The sequence below is a fragment of the Pteropus medius genome, unplaced genomic scaffold (assembly GCF_902729225.1).
Source record: "Pteropus medius unplaced genomic scaffold, Ma_sr-lr_union100, whole genome shotgun sequence".
NCBI classification, from domain to species: Eukaryota; Metazoa; Chordata; class Mammalia; order Chiroptera; family Pteropodidae; genus Pteropus; species Pteropus medius.
The window spans coordinates 5,893,529-5,911,663 of NW_024352783.1; the positions used below are offsets into that span (position 1 = coordinate 5,893,529).

The 18,135-nt window shown below is 43.4% G+C and overlaps 1 long non-coding RNA gene across 1 annotated transcript; it reads left to right on the forward strand.

The window, feature by feature from the left end:
• Positions 1–4,751: 4,751 nt before the first annotated feature.
• LOC120589787 (uncharacterized) lies at positions 4,752–14,555 on the forward strand. The gene is made up of 3 exons (XR_005649565.1): positions 4,752–5,088; positions 8,411–8,629; positions 11,920–14,555. It is a non-coding gene; the product is annotated as an uncharacterized LOC120589787 (long non-coding RNA).
• Positions 14,556–18,135: the final 3,580 nt, after the last annotated feature.

The window sequence follows — 18,135 nt, forward strand, 5'->3', positions numbered from 1 at the left end:
ATGGCACAGGAATGTCTGGAAAGAACATCTACAACGGTTGCAGCCCTGAAATTTGTAAAATGCTTTGGTTCTCTTTTCCTGCTGCAATAAACAGGTATATGAGAACAAAAGTACGTATGATGTAATTTTATTTAATCATCTTGTGCTGAGTTTGGACAGTTCCTGGTAGAATTGATAACACTTGACTCACTTCATGAGCTAGCAGAGAATCAGAAGGAGGGCACATCAGATGGTCGGAGTGAGCACCCTGGATTTTTGATACCTATACACTCAAAAGAATAAGAAGCAAAGGCCGTAACCTTCTCTTTTGCTCTGAATCATTTGGTCTTTCCCTTCTCCCAATTGTCCACCCAAGAAATGAAGTCCAAGTTTTTCAACACTCAGATCTGACATACTCTCCAGTTTTCCTGCCAAGAAATTTTGATGTGAAGCCACCTCACTGACTTCTCACTACGCTTCACACCTCTGAGGACACCCTGTCCCATATGTCCCAGAGTAGAACATGGAATTCACAATCCCGTGATCCCAACAGCCCATGAGGATGGTTGCTCAGTCATCCTGAGACTTCATTTCCACACCTACCCAGAGACTCTTACCTTGACCACCTTTCATTAAGGACTCTGTGCCCATCAGGATGGGTGAAGCATGTGTCCTCCAATGACTCTTTCATCAAGTATCTTTGGGAGATACTGCCTTCTGCAGCTCTCCTGGGGAGTCACTAGGTACACGCACATAGTAGGGCTTCAGAAAGACTCACAGTTGAAATTACAAAATCTAAGTGTGTTTACCCTGGTGTTTCCCAAACCTACTAAGCCAGAACCCTTTCCCCTGTGTCACACCTCCCAGCCTCCATGCCTCATGTGGAATTAGCAGTCAGGAATGCGGTCTGGGAAATGCTGTCTGGACCTAACCTCCAGAGTCTGTATTCGGGTCCTTCAAGCCTCAGCTGTGAGTGCAAGCTAGGCCTGGAGGGGTAGAGGCCACACACGGAGGAGAAGGGGCTCAAGATTTGAAACAGGACTTGGAGTGTGATTATTCTGTAATTCAACCAACTAATGAGAAGGCAAAGAGACATGTCTAATCCCTTAATTAGCTTTTTTTAAAACACAATTCTTAACAATACTCCTCTGATGCGGGAAAACTGTATCAAATTCCTTTTATTTAGGAAAAAAACTGTATCAGTTAAGAACAAAACTAAATTTCACTGCAGGTTCGTCATTGTGATGGACATGCCACTCCTATTCCCAGGATCAGTTTTTCTCAAACATAAAAATGGAATCTGTCTTGCCCACTGGGAACACCCTCTTCACGGCACTTAAAAGATGCTTTGAGTACGCCACACTCTCATGCTAGAGGGAAAAAAAGCAAAACTTGGCAGCTATGTTTTGTTCTGAGTATGTACAGGATGGAATTTCCCTCTGATAGCTTATTCTTTTCTCTACCGTCCATCCTGCTCATCATCCTCACTTCCTATTTGCTTTGCTACAGAAACAGCTGGAACTCAGCACGCTGCCCAGTGGCAGTCCCAGGAACAGAGCAAAGCTTCTGCTTGCTGACTCGTGTTATGGGAGACATTCTCCTCTGAGTTCAGCTGGAGCAAGAGTCTTCATCCTCAGACACTTGCATCCCACCTGCTTCCTGACACACTCCAAGTGATAGGACACTTGTAATTCACTACAGAAGGGACTCAGGGGACAAAGGCCTTTGGAAAATGCCCATTTGACCCTTCTAATGACATTCGCAAATCCAAGAGAATACCTCAGCTGACTTGAATGAAGAACTGGGTCAGGATGTTGCATTGGCTCCTTCTCTGGAATTAGAAGCCAGCTCGTGATCACCCGCAAAGTTCCTTATCCGTTAGTGTCATTTTCTTTACCTATCTAGTAGGATCAGTGGTGTCAACCAACCAGGCAACTAATAAAAGCAAGTGGAAAACAAATGGTCCAGCAATCAGCTTGGACATTTGGCATGCTGTCTTTGGTCTTTACCCATCAGCTGCCAAACTTTTAAAATACATTTATATCTACTAATCTGCCTAGAATAGAAGTTAAACAGGAACAATATACTTACTGCTTTGTTGGAAACGCAAATTTAATTGACCTCATGCTGGACGGATTATAATTTCCAGCATCTTTTGGCCATAATTTCTTAATCAAATATAAGATATAAAGAGGTGTGCTGGATCAAAGAACCTCTGACACTCCTAATTCAGATTCCATCACTCAGTTGCACATCACACATCCTCTGAGAAACAAGGCAGCCGAAAGCATCCAACCACCTTGAGCTTGCATTCTGATTGGCCCAGCCTGGTTGCTACTCTGTGATCTATCATTGAGGCCACCAAGTTGAACTCTCTGAAAATGTATCCCCATCTGACCATTGCTCACCTCCTCTACTGCCACCAGCTTGGTTTAACCACCCATCTCCCATATGCCTACAAGTCTCCTAATTTATCTTTCTCCAACTTTTGCCCTACCCCTGTCTGTTTTTCACACAGCAGCCTGTGTGATCCTAAGGTACCAGGCAGACCATGACATTCTCCTGTTCCCCACCCCTCAAGGGCTTCCCTTCACACCACAAATACAGTGCAGTCTTTACATTTGCCCCACATACCCTGGCCCCACCCCCTGATCTGATCTTAGAACTACTTTCTTGCCTTCCCTCCCTGTCATCCTGCCCACAGGTCTCACTTTTCCTCAGATACTGAAATATACCCGCCTTGGGGCATTCGTGCCTCTTATTCCCTCTGTCTGGATTTCCTTTCCCATCTCAAGGATTCCTTCCCCTCCTAATATCACTAAAATGACACTATTAGACATTCTATATCTATCCATTTGTTTATTTCATTACCTATTTATTATCTTTCTCCTCCATAGAATATAAGCTCCATGAAGGCAAGGACTTCATCTTTGCATCACTTTATCCTCAGTATCTAGAACAATGCTTGGCACAGGTGCTCAATAAATACTTTTTGAATGAATAACCTTATCTGGGTTATATGAGGTCCTTGTGGTCAGAGGGACAGGGTCTGTTAGCCCAGAATCAAGAATGAAATGATTTGGAAAGGTATTTATAAAGTATAGCTACAGGAGAAAAAGTGGTTTTTAAACCATTCTTACTCTGCTGCTGGTATAATACTTGTTCGGGACTGCACCAACCAGGTGCTTCCAGGTCTGCAACCCACAGATTTGACCTGCTTCTAGAATTAGCCTTCTCTAACTACAAACCATCACCCTACCTACCACTGTTCCTGCTGTTTTCTGCTCTAGCACCCATCAATATGCCACCTGCGGTTTTACCTGTTTACTGATTGTTTCCCTACTTCCCCACCACCACCATTAGACTCTAAACTCAATAAGGCAGAAATGTCTGTTACAAACTGCTATATCCAAGGCACCTACAACAGAAGGCATTCAGTAAGTGACCATGTGGTAGATATTCCATCAGTCATGGAACAAATGAATGAGTGGCTTTAGGGGACTGGCCAGAGGTGAAGGTGACAGGAATTGGAATAGTTATCTCTGCTGGACTCACAGACCAGCACTTGAGAGTGAGGGCGATTGGTGCACACCCATGTGACTGAATCCAAGGTGGATACAGCACTCAACCTAATTTGTGAAGAAAATGGTCAGCATTGCAACAAGATTAGTTACTATCATGTCTTTTTAATTTTACTCAGGTTTTGTTTCCCAAATGGTGGTAAATTTTCTCTATCTTCAGGGCTATCTTGGCTCAACTACCTAGCAGTTAAGAGTACTTAGTCAAGCCGGCTTCCTCACCATCATCTCTCTCTCTCTCTTCTCTCCCCGCCGCCCCGCCCCGCCACCCTCCCCCCTCCCTCCTTCCCTGCCCCACCCTCCATCTTTTTCCCTAATCCTCTTCCACTATAGTCATTGTTTGGACTCATTCCCAGCACATGGAGCTCAGCTGTTACCTCTGGAGTTTAAGAGCTAGCCTACATCACAGTCAACTTAAATTAATGAATCCCCAACCTGGTTTATAATGTTGGGAACTGCTTAGGAAGTGGAAGCCAAGAGATTGGTGGCCCCAAGTTAGGAGAAATTCAAGAAGGTAGGTTGACCACATTGGGTGGGTGAAGATGGAGTGCTAGAGTCTTGGTAAAGCCAGTCTGTCCTCCCCAAACAGTAGCCGGGAGGCGCTGCAGGCTGGGACATGCCCTGAAACTGCTCTTGGCTAATGGCTCCTCTCACTAAAGCAAAGTAAGTAAGAGCTGGAGACTGTCTGGAGGAGAAATGGAAGGAAAGGATGACACAGGAAACTTCAGAGGAGGCAAAGCAAAGTACTTGGTTGAGTAACCCCTCCCCACCCCAACATCTAAGGTGAGCAAGGTGACAAAGACAAACAGTCAGGGAGAACATCAGCAAAATCTACACAATTAAGGTCTTACCCCCTCCCAGCTTCAACAAACAGACAGCACAAAACCAAAATAAAGTGTCAGTGAGAGGTAAGGCACTTTCTTCTCTGTGGTGTGGGTTAACTCAACAGCCATTTGTTCTATTAACTGCTGAGCAAATAATTATACCAGAGATAGAGATGAACCAAGATGTGTCCCTGACCCCTAGGAATTAACTCTCTGAGATTTTTCAGATAAAAAGTGCAGCAATGAAGGAGTTCCTAGGGGTAGAAGAAGCACTCCAGTCTCTTACCCAGGAACCGTGCCTCGTGTCTTCACTCTCTCCAGCCCCACTGCCTGCCTGAGGGTTGTCTTTGGTCACCTTGCCAGGTACCTTCTCAACATCTGCTTCTCCATAGTCCTGGTTCTTGGGTCTCTTGAGTTGACTCCAGGTCCTCTCTTCAGGGCTGCATGCCTGTTGCAGGGCTAGTCTAGCTGTAGGCCCTCACTATCTACTAAGGGGATCTGAGCCATAATGAATATTCAACCCAGCCCATACCTCTCCCATGCCCCACTCACACTCTCTTTTCTTTACAGGACAGTCTAGTGTCTATGCATCACCTTAACTGTGTTTCTGTGTTCAAAGGAAAGAATTCAGTATGGATCATTGGTCATCAGGCCAAATATGATGGGAAGGGAAGAGAGAGGAGAAGGCATTCTAGACAGAGACCAAGGTAGGCAAAGTTTCTGTGCGAAGTTGCATGGAGTGTGTGGAGGGCGTAAACAGTTCTGCATGGCTTGAGTGTGGGAACAAGGGAAAGACGGAGGATGAGCTTGAAGAGAGAAGCCGAGGGACCAGACACGGCTGACTTCATATGTGCCTAAGTAAGTAGCCTGAATTTAGGGCAATGGGGAGCACCGAAGAATAAAACAAGAAGGTAGCATGACTAGGTTTGTGTTTTAGAAAGAAAATTCAGGCCATAGAGTGGAAGGTAGATTGGGAGAACTGGGAACGGCTAAATGATAGCGGATCTGAATCTGGGCAGATGAGGGAGAGGAAGAGAAGAGGAGCAAAGGGAAATCCATGGACCTGGTGAGGGTGATTGATAGAAAGGAGATCCTGGGATATTCCAGAGTCCGGGGTTGGGAGACAAGGTGGTGCCGTTCACTGAGGTGAGTCCTCTTCCATTGGTCATGTTGTAGTGACCTCACCTTTAGAAACAATAGGTTAAGGATAAGACATGGTACGTGCTAACCGCCATGTCTCACTCCTAGTTAGTTATCTGCTAAAAATTTATTAACTAACTAAAGGGATTTACTGGCCGATCACTGCCTATAGGTACAAAATATTTTAACAATGACGCATTCTGCTTCTGTACCCCTGCTTGCTTACCCACCTCTTAGTTATCAGTTAATGAATGGAGGAGATATAGTCTTTTGTGTAAAGATTAAGGGTGTGGGGGATGGAATCGAGGGCTTAAAACCTTTGTGCCCCTGCGTCTCGGGGCTGCTCCTTTGCAAGGACAGCCGCCGGCTACTAAACTGTCTCTTGGACTAGAGCACTCGAGTTGGGCCTGGTTATTTCGGTCACAACAATGTCCCCTTTTTGTTCCTTTGCCTGTGGTCACTGATGGCTTGGCTGCTGGTCTCACTTTCTGTTGAAGACCCATGCTGCCTCAGTCTGCTCCTACCTATTCATGTACACATAATTCTGTCTCTGCCAAAACATACGGACCATTGACAACTCAAGCCTCTACCTGGAATATCCCCACTGCCTAACACTGGAGAAAAAGCTTCATTGGCCACATAGGGCCAGCATCTCAATTCCAAGACTTTCTTTCTAACTAGGTTGGAATAAGAGGATTGGAGAGAAATTCACAGCTAATATCATAGCACAGTATATCCTCATTACTTAACCATTAACCAACCCTCCTATATCAGTTTGGACTAATAATTGCAAGTGACAGAAAACTCAGCTGACACAGGCTTAAACAAGAGAAGAAATGTATTGGTTCATGTAGTTGAAAAGTTGGGAAGTATGGCTTCAGGTATAGTCCAGGAGGCAGGTCGTTCTCTCCACTGGTTGGCACCATTCTTGGCAAGCTCACTCCCCTTATGATGTAGACGCCTCCTAAACAATTACTCATTTTTTTATTTACAAATATTTATTGACTACCTCATGCCAGGTGATGTGCCAGGTGCTGGGATGCAACAGTGAACAAAACACTCAATCATCCTCATCCTTACACTTAAAATATCTCTAGAAGAAAATGTAAAAAAAAAAAGAAAAAAATCCTGGCAATCGTGGTTGCCTCTGGGGGGGGGAATTGGGTGGCCAGGAGACAACTTCTTATTCCAACCTAGTAAGAAAAAAAGTCTTGGAGTTGAGATGCTGGCCGTACATGTCCTGACTTAGAGTTTGCACCCATTCCTGATTCAAATCTATCAGACCCCCTGTACAAGAGGCAGTCATCCCTTCCCATGACGAAGGGTTGGGGAACGTGATAGAGAGTGGGTAAAGAAAGACGAAATACCTTCTAGTTTGGTCCTTAGAGAGGCTTTGGTGTGAGGGCTCTGTAGAACCGGCCCCACAGCTGGAGCCCCTGGAGAGAACCCCCAGGCCTTGGGGAAGGGTCCCAACAAAGGCAAAGACCAACTGCTATGTAGTCCCACAGACCCTCCCACCCACAACCCAGATGGCAAGCCAGAGATTTTGCCCCTGGCAGAGTTGTTCTTACCATATTACACCTGTGGTCCCCAACTCATTGTAAAGAAATACCACATTTATATGCAGGCCTAGATTAAGGGCAGTTTATTAAAAGGCCATTAACAAGATGCAAACCCAGGGCTTTTCACTACCTGCTCCTTACACTGAATCAGCCATACCTCCTGGGATTTCCCAAGCCGGCACCTATATAGAGAAGGCAGATCTACCCCCAGAGCTAAAGCAAGTCCCCATCAAGAGCCCTTGAACCCGCACCTTTAAACTTTAGCAGTCTTCTTCGCAAAATAAAATGTTTCATGGAAGACACTTCCACTTTCTTCTGGATTGAAGAGCCAGAAACAAGCCAGTCAAGTCCATTGTTCACAGTCACTCCCAACCCTGAGTTTCTGCAGGAAGTGGAGGGCTAAGTATCCTCCTGCCTGCCAGGGGTCTTGGTGCTCCTGGGCCACCAGCCTACTCATCCCCAGACACCCGGAAAGAGGAACTCATCTGCCACAAGCAGTGCTCCCACCCCCGAGGAAGTGGTCTTCTTCTTCAGAATTGTCCCTGCTTCTTCATCTAGAGATGGACACTTGGCATTGTCTGTATTTTAATGCTAATTTGTTTAGTCAAAAAGAGGAGCTCAAACAGATGTGGACCATTTGGCGGGGATGTAGTTCATTTGTTAGCAAGTGCAAAAGGCTCGTTGGCAGGATATTAAATATTACCTTGGTCATTCACAAACACTTCATATTTCAAGAAAGGAGGGGAGGCAAAGGCTGCATCCTATAAATCAGCCTTTCAAAGAGGCAGAAAGAGGCAAACATTTTATAAATCTATGTCATTGTGCTCAGAGATCAAAGGCCCTAACATATGTATTTGTGCAACTGGCATTCCAGCAGACAGCTATAACAAACTGAGGGCTGGGACAGCTTGAGAAAGAAAGAACTAGTCAATTCTAATCTGTGATTAACTGGGTTTTGGGAGAGGTAAGAAGGTGTCGGGGTTGAGTTCTCAGGCTGGCTGCACCTGTGCGAGAGGTGGAGGGCCAGCAACCAGGAGGGAAGAGGCTCCATCCATGCACTCGTTTGCAGTGATGGTGCCATCTGGTCCCTGAGCCTGCTCCAAGACGAAGGCCACTTTGAGACACGTGTGATTAGTGACAGACTCCCAACACTGAAGAGGACAGCAGGAGGCCAAGGCTCCAGCCCAGTCTGTAGAGGGTCCCAAGCCAGCCCAGGCCTCTCTGGGTCTCCCGCTGCCCCTTGCCTCCATGGCCTCTTCCTGTTTTTCCACCTCTCCCACAGCCCTGTCACTTTCCTTACCCCGTGTTCACTTTGTCTTCTTCCCAGCTTACATTTTAGATGGGTCAGTCATTCTAATAAGTTGGAACATCTGCGTCACTTCAAAGGCCCTGGCAGCCCCACCTCGTTCCAGTGGCTAAAGTGTCCACCATCACGGTCGGGACTTGTGCGTGGACGTGCTCCCCAGGGACGATCTGCTGCTTGGGCAGAACAGTCCATACAGCTTCAGTAGGAGGGTTCCGATGAGCTGAGAATGGAGACTTGGTGGTATGTTGAGCTGGGAAGCTGGGAAAGACTCACTTCAAATCCAAGAAGACTCCACACAGTGGGAGGGTGCTAGGGACAGGTTGGGCCTCCCTGTTTCAAATTAAGGGCACGTGCTGTGCTTCATCCTTACCTGGTTTACACCCCAGCTTAACCATTGCCTGCAGTCATGCCTGAGCCTGTTTCCTGGCTCCCCGCCCTTTTCTCTTCTCATGCTCTCTTGGCAAAAACCTAACCTCTGATGAGAGCTGACTTTCTGCCTACTCACACTTGCACCTGACCAGCTGTAGATGGCTGAAGAAAAGCACTCAGCCACAGGTACCACTCTAACTGCAACTCATGATCAAGGACTTGAGTGTGGCTTCAATGGTTCCAGGTCCCCACACTCCCTTAGCTGCATTTCCCCCACATTCTCCTTTGTCTTCAAGCCCCATACGTCCTCCCCTGTCCTCTCTCTAGGAAGATGCCCCTGCTCTCTACTTCTTTGAGAAGTGGAAGAAATCAAAACAAAATTTTTAGACTTCTGACACATTCCCCTACCTTCCGGCCTCTGTTCCCAGCAGTCTGCTCTCCTATTACCACAGTGAGCTGTCCCTGCTCCCACCTAAAGCCAGACCCCTTATGTGTGTCTCTAATCCACTTTCATCTACTCAAAGATATTGCTCCAGAAAGCTCCTCTCTTACCTACAACACTAATTTCTTATTCCCTGAATACGAAACTTAATTTTTTTTACAAACATACAAAATTGCTATGTGCCCCATTTAAAAAGAAAGCAAATAAACAAAAAACCCTTGACATCACTTCCTCTGCTGGCCGCCACCCATTTTTTATTCCCTTTGCAGCAAAATTTGTGACAGTCATCTATCTATACTTGCTGTTTTCAACTATTACCCTTCTCCCATGCTCTAACCCTCACCAACCAGGCTTCCACTCTCACCACTTTGCCGTAGCTGCTCTTGTCAGGGTCACCCATGACCTCCACTCTGCTATACGCAGTGGACAATTCTCTACCCTCACCTTGAGCTCTCAACAGCATTTGACCCAGCTGTGTGCTTTCCTTCTCAATTCACTTTCTCCTCTTGGTTTGTCATACACCATGCTCCTGGGTTTTCCCCTACTTCACTGGTTACTCCCTGACAGCCAGTTTTACTGGTAATTCCTCTTCTCCCTCAGTCTCTAAATGTGGGAGGGCTCCAAGGCTCAGTCTTTATCCTCTTCTCCTTTCTATCTCTACTCCTCCCTTTTGTGATCTCATGTAGTCCCAGGGCTGTAAATACCATCTATGTGCTGGCAACTCCCAAATATGTCTCTTTAGCTTATACTTTTCTAGCTAACTTCAGACTTGTTTACCCAATTACCTCTTCAGCATTTGCATTTAGATGCCTAAAAGATATTGCAAACTCGACATGCCCCAATTAGGCTCCTGATCATCTCTCCAAATCTTCTCTAGTCAGAGCGTTCTACAACTTGGTTGATAGCAACTCCATTCTTTCATTTGGTCAGCCAAAATCTTTGCTTCTTCCTCTCTTTCCCTCAGACCCCATGTCCATTTTTTTTTCTCTCAGAAAACCCTGCTGACCATTTCTTCAGAATATATCCAGAACCTAGCTACTTCTCACTATCTGTACAACCACCATCATTTCTTGCCTGAGTTTCCCTAATTGTTCTCTTTACTTCCAAACTTGCTCCTCTAGTCTACTTTAACACCACCCCTAGAGGGGTTGGTATAAACCACAAATCAGATGACACCACTCCTTCGCTCTACACCCTACAGTGGCTCCCAGCTCACTCAGAGCAAATGGCCTGCAAAGCCCTACAAGACTAATACCCCATTACCCATCTGACCTCATTTCCTAATACCCTCCCCCTTTCCGTCTCCACCTCAGCCACACTGGCCTCCTTGCTGTCCTTTACACTTTGGCCCTGGAGTCTTTGCTAGATTGTTTCTCTACCTAGAACTCTCCTTCTCCAGATAGCCATGTGAATAATTCCTTCTTCTCCTTCAAATATCATCTCAATGACCACCTTTTCAATTCTGTAGTCTAATCCTGCCCCCCATCGCATACCAACAATTCCCCTTACCTTGTTCTACTTCTCCCGTAACACTCATAACATGCTGTATTATTTCTATAATTTGTAACACTTTCTAGCATATGACACTATTTATTTGTTTGTTTGTTTGTTTGTTTATCACGTTCTTCGTTGTCTGTCTCCCTCCTGTCTCTTCTCCCCACTATACCGCAAGTGCATTAGGGCATGCATTTGTCTGTTTAGTTCAGTTTTTGATCCCAAGTTAATGAAACGATGCCAGGTGTCATTCTGAGGAATCTACAATGATAGATCCTGAATTATGTGTTAATGGATGAATAATGTTGAGAGAGCAGGGAATCTTTCGACTAGAAAATGTTTCCATAGGGAGTGTCCATCTCCTATCATTACCTAACAAATTACTGCAGACTTGTAGCTTAAAGCAACATGCATTTATTAGCTCACAACTTCTGGGGGTCAGTCTGGGCACAGCATGGGTGGTTCCTCAGCCCAGGATCTCATAAGGCTCCAGTCAGGTTGGCAGGGGCTTTGGGCTCCTTAGAGCCTCCACTAGAGAAAAGCTCCTTTCCAAGCTCCATCAGGTTGTTGGCAGAATTCATCTCCTGCGTTTGTAAGACTGGGGTCCTGCCAATAGGAGGAAACCCTCAGCTCCTAGAAGCCACCCACAGTTCCTAGGCTCCTCCACAGACCCTCTCTCAACATGACAGCAAAGGAGACTTCCTCAAATGCAAGACATAATATAATTATAGGAGTGACATCCCATTAAATTTGCCATAATCTGGTGTTCAGAAGCAAGTCACAAAGCCTACTCACTTTTATCAAAGGTAGAAGATTATACAGTGTGAACAAAGGGGCCATATAACTTTTCTGTCATCAGCTCCAACCTTTTTTCTCCCAATATTGCATGCTTTACATTATTAAAAAAAAAAAAAAAAAAACTTTTGGAAAATGTTTGAGCTAGGATGGGCTAGTTTATGCCACAGTAACAAGTAACCCGAAAATCTCTTGGTTTGAGTTTTTTTGATGAGTTTTTAATGTTTTTTTTTGTTCAAAACACATGTGTACCACAGGTGAGCTGGGGGCTCCCCACTGCATGTCCCTGAACAACAGAGTAGCCATTATTTAAATGTTGCAGATTACTCCGGCAAAGGGAAAGTAAGGCCTAGAAGGTCTCCCATGGGGGCAGTCAAATGCTCCAGCTCACAAATGTTACATATCAATTTTTCTCAAAATGCACCACAAGGAAGCCAGCTTGCACAACCTGCTGTTTCTAAGGGCAAGAGCTGAAAGAGTTGGAGGACAGCACCCATGATTGCCATAGGAAGCCTCTTCACTGAGATATGACCAACATGGAGTTTGTCAGTAAAAGAATTTCAAAGAAGAATAGTTACCTGAAGGACATTTCATATCAAGAAGATGACAGTTACAGGGCTCTTGACAGTCTGCAAATGTCTAACTTCAAGGAAAAAAACTGGCATACCTCAGAAATATTGTGGATTCGGCTCCAGACCACCACAATAAAGCAAGTCACATGAATTTCTTTGTTTCCTCAGGGTGCATGTAAAAGTTATGAGTACACTATATTGTAGTCTATTATGTGCATGATAGCATTATGTCTAAAAAATGTATGTACATTAATTAAAAAATACTTCACTGGTAAAAAGTGTTAACCATTACCTGAGCCTTCAGAGAGTAGTTATCTTTTGCTGGTAGTGTCTTGTCTCCATGCTGATAGCTGCTGACTGACCAGGGTGGTAGTTACTGAAAGTTGAGGTGGCCATGGAAATTTCTTAAAATAAGAAAATAATGAAGCTTGCCTTATTGATCAACTCTTCTTTTCATGAATGATTTTTCTGTAGTATGTGATGCTGTTCGATAACATTTTACCCACAGTAGAATTTCTTTCAAAATTGGAGTAAATCCTCTCAAATCCTGACACTGACTTATCAACTAAGTTTATGTGATATTATAAATCTTTGTCATCATTTCAACAATCTTTACAGCATCTTCACCAGGAGCAGTTTCCATCTCAAGAAACCATTCTCTTTGCTCATCCATAAGAAGCAACTCCTCGTCTATTCATTTTTATCCTGAGATTACAGCAATTCAGTCACATCTTCAGGCTTCACCTCTAATTCTAGTTCTCTTGCTATTTCTACCACATCTGCACTTACCTCTTCTACCAAAATCTTGAACACCTCAAAGTCATCCATGAAGGTTGGAATTGACTTCTTCCAAATTCCTATGAATGTTAATATTTTGACCTCTTCCCACGAATCCTGAATGCTATTAAATAGCATCAAGAATGATGAATCCTTTCCAGAAGGTTTTCAATTTACTTTGCCCAAATACATCAGAGGAATCACCATCCATGGCAGCTATAATCTTACAAAACATATTTCTTAAAGACTTGAAAGTTGAAATTACTCCTTGATCCATGGGCTGCAGATACATGTTATGTTAGCAAGCATGAAAACAACACTAGTCTCATTGTACATCTCTATCAGAGCTCTTTGGTGACCAGGTACATTGTCAACAAGCAGTAATATTTTGAAAGAAATCTTTTTTCTGAGCAGTAGATCTCAACAGTGGGCTTAAAATATTCAGAAAACCATGTTGTAAACAGATGTGCTGTCATCCAGGCCTTTGTTGTTCCATTTATAGAGTACAGGCAAAGCAGATTTAGCATAATTCTTAAGGGCCCTAGGAGTCGTAAATGAGCATTAGCTTTAACTTAAAGTCACCAGCTACATTAGCTACTAACAAGAGACTCAGCCTATTTTTTGAAGCTTTAAAGCCAGGCATTGACTAGCTATGAATGGTCTAGATGATATCTTCTTCCAATATAAGGCTATTTTGTCTACATTGAAATTCTGTTATGTAGTGTAGCCACCTTCATTAATTATCTTAGCTGGATCTTCTGGATAACTTCCCACAGCTTCTTCACCTTAAACTTTTATGTTCTAGAGATAGCTTCTTTCCTTAAATCTCACCAACTAACCTCTGCTAACTTCAGACTTTTGTTCTGCAGCTTTCTCATTTCTCAGGCTTCACAGAATTGAAGAGAGACAGGGTCTTGCTCTGGATTAGGCTTTGGCTTAAGGGAATGTTGTGGCTGGTTTGATCTTCTATCCAGACCACTGTAACTTTCTCCACATCAGCAATAAGGCTTTTCAGTTTCTTATCATTTATGTATTCGCTGGAGTAGCACTTTTAATTCCTATCAAGAACATTTCATTTGCATTTACAACTGGGCTGTTTAGCACAAGAGGCCTAAGTTTCAGCCTATCTCGACTTTCAACATACCTTTCTCACTAAGCTTAATCATGTCTAGATTTTAAAGTGGGAGACATGTGACTCTTCCTTGTACTTGAACACTTAAAGGCTATTGTAGGATTATTAATCAGCCTGATTTCAACATTGCTGTGTCTCAGAGAATAGGGAGGCCTTAGGAGAGGAAGAGAGATGGGGGAATGGCTAGTCGGTAGAGCAATCAGAACACACAATATTTATCGATTAAGTTCGCCATCTTACATGGGCATGGTCAGTGGCACCCTGACAGTTACAACAGTAACAGTAAAGATCACTGATCACAGCTCACCATAACAAATATAATAATAATAATAATAATGTTTGAAAATTGTGAGAATCATCAAAATGTGATACAGAGACTCAAAGTGAGTAGATGTTCTTAAAAAATGGTATTGATAAACTTGACTCAGGATTGCCACAAACCTTCAATATGTAAAAAATGCAATAATCTGTGAAGTACAGTAAAATAAAGCATAATAAAAAGAGATATGTCTGTATTTAAAATTCGGGCTACATTAATTCAGTGATTGGTGATAATAAAAAATTAATAAAATCTGGATAATTGCACCTAAATGAGCTTGCTTCCTCTTTAGGGCTATTGCTTTTTATTTGTATTTGGATATTTTTTTTAATGTACTACAAATGTCAAAACTTTTAGTTTCCAAAAGTATCTTGCCACATTGTTCCCTTAATAAACTCCCAGTGCTCCTGAAGGCAGTTGGTACTAGAATGGACTATTACACCTGACAATCTACACAATGTGGAATCATTTGAGTCAAAGTGAGCAGGGGTCCTTCTGTCTCTGGTTGGGACATTGGAAGTTTTTGTTACATTATAGTGGAGTGATTGGTTAAACATCATCTTCGATATCTTAGAATTCAGCCCATAGGATTATAAAAACTAAGAGTTTTGGGATGCTTCCCAGAGACTTGCTAAACAGATGAAAACACACATACATCTGATATAAAATCTAAAGTTTCTTTTTAACTCTGATATTCTTAAATATTCTACTATGCTCATCCTTGAGGAACTCTTTAATACATCACCAGCAAGAGAAATAAATACTGACCCCCACCCTTGTGAATCGCCCTAAGCTGGTTCTTTATTCATAACCAAATATTACTCCAATCCCATTTGATTCAAACTTACAGCCCGTCTTGGACAAGATTTAACAATGAAAACAAACCTGGTTGTTAGCTATAACCTCGACTCTGCTACTGACATACTACGGAGGGCTACTTTGGTTTGCCAAGGATCATCATGTGCCTTCTACTAAATGGCTACAGCGGCCATTAGGTGAAGACCCTATATCCATTCTGCTCCAAATGATTAGGCTCCTAACCTAACCATTGCAATCCCATTTCATTCATAAGGAATTGGTTTAGAAATGAGCATGTAACTAGATCTTGGCCAATAAGACATGGGTGTGTGTGTCCCGGAAGCTAGATGGCTCCTGGGAAAAGTCTCCACATTTGTAAGAAATGAGGGTTCCCCTCTTACTCTGGGCAGGTGGCACCTGGATGGGATGCTGCAGGGAGAGCAGAGCCAGGAGACCTGCAGTGAATGAAAACTAGGACCTCTGGACTTTTTGTTAATTGGAATAATAAATCGCTTATTGTTTAAAACAATTTGAGTTGGGCTTTTAGTCACTGGTAGCCAAAAGCATTTTAACTGACAACACAAAGTTAAGGTGCATGGTTCTTTACCTTTCCTCCTGCGATGCACATCGTTTCCACAGCAGTGTCATTGGAAATCTCAAGGAATATGATCCAAAGCTCTGACCTTCGTGCCACTTTCACTAGCCCGTATGAGCAAAAGGGTAATAAGTGCAGCTGGATAGGCAGCTTCCTCCAATCATTGCATGATAGAATTGATAGATTGTGCTGAGCTGTTTGGCTGATGTTCACCGAGATCACAGGCCAGAGCTCACCATCTGTTGTATTAATTATTGCCCATATTCTTGATTTATAAGATGCCCACTATGGTTTTCCCACCTAATTACTTTGGATCTAACTTGGCCACTTCAACAATCACAATTCCTGATATACAGATGGATGGGACTGGAAAGTTAGCTCCAGCTCCAGAAAAATTAAAGAAGCAGGGATGAACCTGGGGCCTCTTTCTCATCATGGAGCACTAACAGATACTCATCAACTAAGGACACAAACATGCTCAGCACACATGGACACAAATTTCTTTTTCTTTTCTGATGAGATGGGTCACAGTTTTCATAGCTGCATTCTAGGTCATGGAATAGGGTTTCTCATCCTCAGCACTACTAACATTTTGAGCTAAATAATTCTTTGTTATGAAGGTCTGTCCTGTGTATCATAGGATTTTAGTAGCATCCATGGCATTGACCCATTAGATGCCAGTAGCACCACCCAATTGTGAAAACCAAAAACATTTCCACACATTGTCGAATTTCCCCTGGGGTACATAATCACCCCTCAGTGAGAAACACGGTCTTAGAATTACTCTCAAATATCTGCAGATAAAACAAACAAACAAACAAACAAACAAACACTATGTAGTAGACACCTTGTATTTTTACCACCAAGACATCACTCACTTTTATTTCATTAATGGCACCCTGACTTCCCTGTGCAGAACTTCCCCCTTCTGCTCTCAGCCCACAGGGTTTGGATGAGGCTGACTATAACCAGGTACCACAAGCAACATGTTACCTGGGCGTAATCGATGGAAGTACAGCATCCCCTTGGCTTCAGTGATCTGTTCAGGACTGACCATGTGGTCCAATTCATGACTGTGAGAGTCAGGTCTAGGACTTTGAATTCAACTGTTGGACTTGTACTTATGAGAGTAACAGCCTGAGATTGCTGGCTGCCATCTTGTCACTTTTAAGAGGAGAACTCTCTGAGAAAGTAGCCACCACAGAATGTAGAACAAAGAAAAGGTCAGAGGCTAGATCCTGATGCTTTATCTGAGACCATAAATCCAGCAATGTTTGATGTTAGATGTCTCCCCAAACTTTCTGTTCATATGAGACAATTGATTTCTTTGGGCCTTAAGCCATTTTGTGTTGTGTTTCCTTTCACTTGCAAAGAATCTTTATTGCAGTATTTGATGAGATTTGATCTGTTTGCAATCTATAATCTTGTTTCCCCTTCCCAATATCCATAGCCATTTTCTGCATGAGGGTTATAGATTACCTGGAAGATTGTACTTTTCTCTTTGCTGGTTTCTCTACCTTTTGAAAGACAAAGATGAGGAAATGGAGAGGAGTTCACTTTAGAGGAAGTGGGGCCCTCATACTCGGGGCCTGGAGAGTAGAGTAAACTGATAGGTAAAGAAACAGATGGTATGATAGTTCATTTTACATATCAACTTGACTGGGCCATGGAGATTCCCATGGGGATCCCGTTAAACATTATGCTGGGTGGCCTGTGAAGGTGTTTCTGAATGAAATTAACATTTCAATGGGTAGACAGAGTAAAGCAGGTTGCCCATACCAGTGTGAGTGGGCCTCATCCAACCTATAGTAGGCCTGAATAGAACAAAAGGTAGAGGAAGGGAGAATTCATTCTCTCTGCCTATCTTCAAGTTGGGACCTCCCTTAGTCTTCTCCTGATTTTGGATTTGAACTGGGACTGGGACTGGAAGTTAGACCATATTCTCTCCTGTTTCTCGACCTTCAGACTCAGGCTGGAACTGTAACGTTGGCTCTCCTGGGTCTTCAGCTGGCTGACTGCAGGTCTTGGGACTTCCTAATCACCATAACTGTGTGACCCAATTCCTTATAATCAATTATCTAATCAATCAATCCTATTGGTTCTGTTTCTCTGGAGAATTCAGACTAACACAGATAGGTTTGGGCAGAACAAACATAAGGAGGAAATCCAGGCCTTCCTCTGACTCAAGCTTTCTCTCTCTTACTTATTTATACTTCTCTGATGCAGGTGAGGTTGCCCTATTAATTAACCTTTGCCACTACATTGAGAAAGGGATCCTAGTGGTTTAGAAAGTTTCAGTGAAATGAGCTAGGCAGGTAGACACAGGCTTTTAATAAAATCTTTATGTAATTGGGAAAGACTTGGTAATTTCTGGATTTGCTTTTGGGGGTAACTCTTAAATCTTTATATCATACCTACATGTGACCAGAACCGCTTGGACAGAAGTGCCTAAG